Source organism: Falco naumanni, chromosome 5, assembly GCF_017639655.2.
Source record: "Falco naumanni isolate bFalNau1 chromosome 5, bFalNau1.pat, whole genome shotgun sequence".
In the NCBI taxonomy this organism is placed as follows: domain Eukaryota; kingdom Metazoa; phylum Chordata; class Aves; order Falconiformes; family Falconidae; genus Falco; species Falco naumanni.
In genome coordinates, this window is record NC_054058.1 from 17318836 (window position 1) to 17324835 (window position 6000).

General features: G+C 46.0%; 1 protein-coding gene across 2 annotated transcripts in view; it reads right to left on the minus strand.

Moving 5' to 3' along the window:
• The window catches only part of RASSF8 (Ras association domain family member 8), an 89160-nt gene extending 83413 nt beyond the window's left edge, over positions 1 to 5747 (minus strand). The window contains exon 1 of one of the 2 annotated variants that reach the window (XM_040595260.1): positions 5625 to 5747. The gene's annotated coding sequence lies outside the window, so the exon portion shown is untranslated. The remainder of the gene's footprint in view (positions 1 to 5624) is intronic. The other variant, XM_040595259.1, reaches the window with a different exon arrangement.
• Positions 5748 to 6000: the final 253 nt, after the last annotated feature.

Here is a 6000-nt window from a genome sequence, read left to right on the forward strand (position 1 = left end):
AATATCTTCTTCAGAAAGCAACAAAGAATGCTTTGCTCTCAATCTCGTTTTACTTAGGGAGGTGGTCACAATCAGTACAGGCATGGCAGGAGGGAGGGGAAGGGAAAGGAGAGAAAGCAAATGTGATCTGTTGAAGATCCCCAAACAGTCCAGTGACAAGAACAACAGGCCCTCCAACTCCTAAAGACACACTGTCTCCCCACTTTGGCACAGACGCAAAACATCTGGCTGCCTAGTGGCATTACAGCCTTTCCTTATCCGTGCTCATGAAACTGCTGACTGACAATAAAACGTAAAGTTCCAAAAGGTTGTTCCGGAAACTCCAAAACCCCTTTGAATAATGGCTTGAAAACACTGACAAACACTTCAGGAGTCCAAAAATCTTTTAGCAAAAAACTTTCAGTTCAGTTTAAACAACAGTAAGTTACAGCTCTTAATCTAGAAGACTCAAGGTTACACCTAGTACAGCTTTCAAGGCAAGCAAATGAATTCAAACTACAATGTCAACCCTGGAGCAGGGCAGAAGCTGGATAGAAGTCAGTTACATTACATGTTTCTAGAAGTTTCCCTCCACTTTCTGCTCAAAGAGGTAGTACAGAATTAAAATCTGACATTTCAAAACACAAAAAAAACATCACAACTGCCAACACCGTGAGAAAGAACTATCCTTTCAAAGGCATAAATGTCATCACAGTACAGAGGCAGGAGTAATACTACAGCAGAGGACAAGATTCAAGCTTACCTTTAGAGTTGTGCTGCTTGTTTGCAGGTGAAAAATTCTGAAGCACCTCACAATTTTTCAAAACTCAAATATCCTCTTTATATCACCTGCAAGATCATTTTTCATTCATAAAGAAGGTTAAACCCTCCTAACTGCAACATACATTACTATCTACAGTACTCACCCCAATCTTCAAAATGAATGTCAGTACTACATAGAAAAACTTCAAAAAATTATCCAATAGTTTCCTTGTAGTCTCTCTGTTCATATTCCCCTCCCAATTCCAATATCTAGGACTACAGAGAGCACACAGGCCACGATCTGAAGAATCGGTTGGCAGCCACAAATTGAGACCCATCTTGCACAGTGGACTCCAATATGAGAATTTAAATAAAACTTATCATAATACTTGGAATCGGCAGCATCCTAGGGTATCATAATGCTCAAGTAGACATGAGGCGGTTTATTTGTTACCGTGGATTTAGGTGTGGAGTGTTTCCCAAATTCAAATCTGAAATAACACATTGTAATCTGCTCTGATTTTAGCTTTACAAAGTAATATTTTCAGAACTAAAACTAATTCAGTAATGTATATTGCTACCGCTGCAGATACTTGACTGATCTGTTAACTATCCCATGTGTTTTCAAAAAAAGAGAATTAACTTTTTTAATAATTGTTTACTCATTTAAACAACAGGCCTAGTTTGTTACATACAAAGAGGAGGCTACAGAGATGACGTTCTGTCCTCATCACCATTCTTCCCCTCTTGTGCTAAAGATAGCATGAGAGAGTGAAAATAAATAAATCTTCAACAGCATTAGTACCCAAAGTGACAAGCCTCACTCGCTGGCTGGGACAGCAGGGGGGCTCTGACCCATAGAGGGGAGGCAGCATTTAAGCCTTCCCTAGGTGGTCTCTTTGCAGCAGGCTCTATTCCCAGCTGTAATTGCTTGTCAGCCCTAACTGGATGCCCGAACACTCTGGAATAGTTCAGCAAAGTATTTAAACAGATGGATGGTACAGGCCACTGAACAAAACTCATTTTTTCTCTGGCCGTGGCTCTCTTTCAGTGCATTCCTTTGAAGTCTGTGCCACTGAGGAATCAACAACAGCTGAGAAACATGTGTTATCATACAACACTGAGCGCAGCAACAATATTGCACAGCAAGACACTTTTGTTCAATAATCCTGGACTATAGAAAGCATTACAATGTCTTTAGTTGTGGGTAAGCCCTTTTTCCAAGCACAACAAGAAAATAAACAGATTCCTCCCCCCTTTAAGCAGCAACTCAAACGTAAAAAGGTGAATTAAGTGGATTTCTCAAGTGCCTCCCAGCTGAAAGCTTACAGTGCCTGCCTGAAATACTCTCAGATAACATCAATATGAACAGCATTGAATGTAACACAAAGATGACTAACTAGATGCTTACAGCGATCCCAGTGAAGCCACACACAGCCCAGAGGGGCCCAGTCTGCAGTTCTTGTGCCAAATGAGACAAGCTCCTATCAGCTACAGGTCCAACCCACCTTCCTTTCATGAGCAGAAGTTCTGTCATCTAAACTTCATAGGTATGGAACTGGAAAGAGAAGCAGCAGCATGGCACCGTCCACACATGGAGGCCAGCCTCCTCCCTCCCCACACTTCACTGGTATTGAGAAAGACAACCTGCAGTCCTTAGAACAGTAACAGAAGACACCACAAACACCCTCTCATCAGCCAAGAAAACTATTCTTGTCAAAGTTGTGAGATCACCATACACTTTGAAGGGGGGCTAGGAAGGATGGGAAGAATTAGTTATTTATGAAACTGAATTTAAACCTAGACTAACTGTCCAGATTCAGAAGCATGGAGCAAGAGGACAGCAAGTAACAACCCAAAGCTGACGCAGATGCCTAACAGCGAGTTCCTATAGAACCAAGTCTCATTTTCACTGAAGAGAGAGAACTACCTGCAAGAGGGCAGAGCCTTGCATTTACGAAGTTTACAAGTCTCAAACGTTAGAGGGAGGCGGGCACTGAGATTATAAATCCCATTACACTGTAAAGTCCCAACCCTGGCATGACAAAGACTACAAGAAAACCTGAGCTTTCAGAAAAGCCCTAGAAAACTATACATTTACATTTAATTTCAAGATACAGATCTTAAAGACTTAAAAACCCAGGCAAAACCCTAAAATTAGAAAGCAAGCAAAAAACCCACACATACTAAGCCAATCTTATAATTACAGAGCTCACAAAAAAAAAAAAACAAACCACCAAACAAGAACTGCATGCATCATGCTGAGGGGGGTCCTCAGCCCAGTCCCCACAGGACAGTTATCCACCCTGCAATTCAGTTTAATAGTTTCTGGAGAAGCCAACAGTGCCCTTCAAATTCAGCTTGAGGCAGATTGTTAAGGTACCAGAGAAGAAGCATGCACCAATATTGTCAGAGATACACAGGGGATAAAAATAACTCTAGTCTCAAAATCATTACAGCATTGCAAAAATCTTACGCTGCTCTCAGAATAAATAGCGATTATCAAGAGTTTTACTTCACAGCTTCTGAAGAGTGAGTATTAACACCAGCAAGACTTACCACCCGACCAGCATTCAAAACCACAATTAAATGTTTAAGGGGTGATACATTTACACGTTAATTATTCTTAAAATCGTGTGTAAAAGCACTTGACAGAGATTCAGGAAAATCTCCGTATCCTATGAGGTGCAGGCAGGAAGGCAGCTTAGGCAGAGGTCATACTGCCATGCGATGGCAGAAGCAGGAACAGAACCCACCATCCTCAGTGCTCAGCCCCGCACTTGAGAAACTAAAGCTTCTTGTATATAATGTGTTCCTTTTCAGGGCTTCCCTCAAAAGGATTTTAAAAAGTGATGCTAATCCAATGTAATTTGGGTCTTTGGAATTATCGGTGATGTTTCCCCAAACAGTCTTAAGTCACAGTTTTAAAAGACTTAAAACTTCCTGCTAGTGTGAATTGTTATTTTTCTCCTATTTCCTCCCTGTCCCAAACTTTTTCATCTCCAGGAAAGGGGGGAGGGGATATTTAATTCAAACAACCGATTGATTTCTGTTGGGCTTGTGAGGGTGGAGAAGTACTGAGAAACCAATTAAGTGTCAGAAGTGAACCACCTTAACTCTTCTCAGCTGTCCTAAAGGGCATACAACTAAACACTACGAACACCCAGCAGTCATTTCAGTTCCCTCGGCAATTTCATTACATATCAAATAATTTTTTGCTACAAGACACAAAAAGTACCTCTAGTTTAATGTCTAGCCTACTTTTTAATTAGATATCAAACAAAAGTCTATCTGAAATGGTATTTTCTTTTTTCTTTTAAGAAAGAGGGGAAAAAAGCGGGGCTTACTTGATTTGCAATTTACCCACATAAGCTTGTAGTCTTCTGGAATAGTTATCTATCAGAAGAGGTAACAAAACCAAGATCCATATTGTTTCCTTCTGACCTAAAAGGTTGACACTTTATTCATGAACTACACATTCTCTACTGTAAGAGACATCGCCCTTACTTTTACAACACTTAACACAACCACACCGCCACCAAACACAATTAACTGGCAGCTAGAAAACTCCTAAAACAGGTGTCTCTGCAGTAATCATTAGGCAATTGATTTACTCGCTCTCCACAGCCAGCACATAATTTTAACATGTGATGCTGACTAGAGCCGAGGCAGAAGCTTGTGAGGTCCAAACCAGCCCTCACAGACCCCACGGCAGCACTTTTTGACGGGGTTCTAAGCAGTTTCCAGTAATTTTGTTCATGTGTCAGCCTCCAATGTATGTGGCATGGAAAGCATGACAGGTGTAATTCTAAAAAGGACACTGAAATCCACAATCCTCACCCCGCTTCTGATTTTACACACCAATGAAACCTACGAGCAATATCGAACAGCGATTTAGCACACAGCTCTGCTGGCATGTGAAAACATCACTTTGCTGAACAGAAAATGGGCTGGTTCACCCCCGGCTCCGACAGCCCCAAAGCAGACCCCGGACCAGACCCTTCCACACCAGTTTAGAGCTGCACAAAGCAGGATCCATTTTCTTATCCTTTAAAGTTCATGACTCTATCGTCCTACTGCACTGTATTCACTTTAGTCTCCCACTCTCCCCCCCCCAAAAAAAAAAAGAAAAAAGTCTCATACACTCCCTGCTGGCAAGACTGATTTCCTTTTAATCTTTTCTTACTTGGGGGGGTGGGGCAGGAATAAGAGAGATTAATTGTGAAATAAATCGGCACTGTCTGGAGAGGGGAAAAAAAAAAAAAAAGACCAAAACAAATAGTCCACGTCGCATAAAAAAAAAAAAGGTTTAATTTTCTTTGCGGGGACAGCAGGGGGAATGGGGGGGGCGGAACCCTACTACAAAGATTTCCCTGTGTAAGAAAAGTAGCTTCCGAACTCCCTCAAGGACACAGAGAAATATCCTTTACTTTTCCGCACCATGCCCGAAGGAAGGAGAAAGACAAAACACCAGGAGAAAGGAAAAGCTGGAGGAAGCTGGGGAAGTAGCGAAGGAAGAAGCGAAAGGGCAGGAACGAACGCGAACGGGCAGGGAAGACGCGTACGAGTGAACGGGAGAGCCGAACGGGGGAGGAAAAATATTGAGAATCCGCGGTGAGGTGGGCAAGGGGCAACACGGCCGGGAAAGTTGGCGAGCGCAGGCAGAGGGGAGAAGGGGGCAGCGGGAGAGGCGGCAGGGAAGGGTCACAAGCCCCGCGGAGGGGACGAACCGAGACGCCGGGGAGACGCGGCGCCCGAGCGGGACAGAGCCGGGTGGGCTGCGGCGGGGGCGGCAGAGGCGAGCGGGGCGGCGGCGGCCGGGGAAGGGGCGCAGGGCGGGCTCCGGCGGGACGAGACCGCGCCGGAGTTGGCCGCGCACTTACCGCTCCGCCGGCGGCGCCCGGGCGCCCGTCCCGCGGCGGCTCCGCGGGCAGCGCCAACGGCCCCAACGGCCGCCGGCTCCGCCTCGCCCCGCGGGGGGCGGCGCGGCCGGATCGCGGCGCAGCGCCCGGGGGGTCGGCCCGGCCCTCCGGGGCGCCCCGCTCCTCCCCGCCCCGGCCCCGCCGAGCCGCCGCCTCTCGCCCGGCCGCGCGTGGGTGTCCTCCGCCCGGAGCGGCCGCCCCCGCCTCCTTCCTGCCTCTCCCTCGCTCGCCTTCACCGGGAGAGACATGTAACGGAACTGGGACGCCAGCACGGCATTGTGGGAGCTCTTAAAGCCGCAGCCGCCCGCTGCCCCCCGCCGCCAGCGCCGCCGCTGCT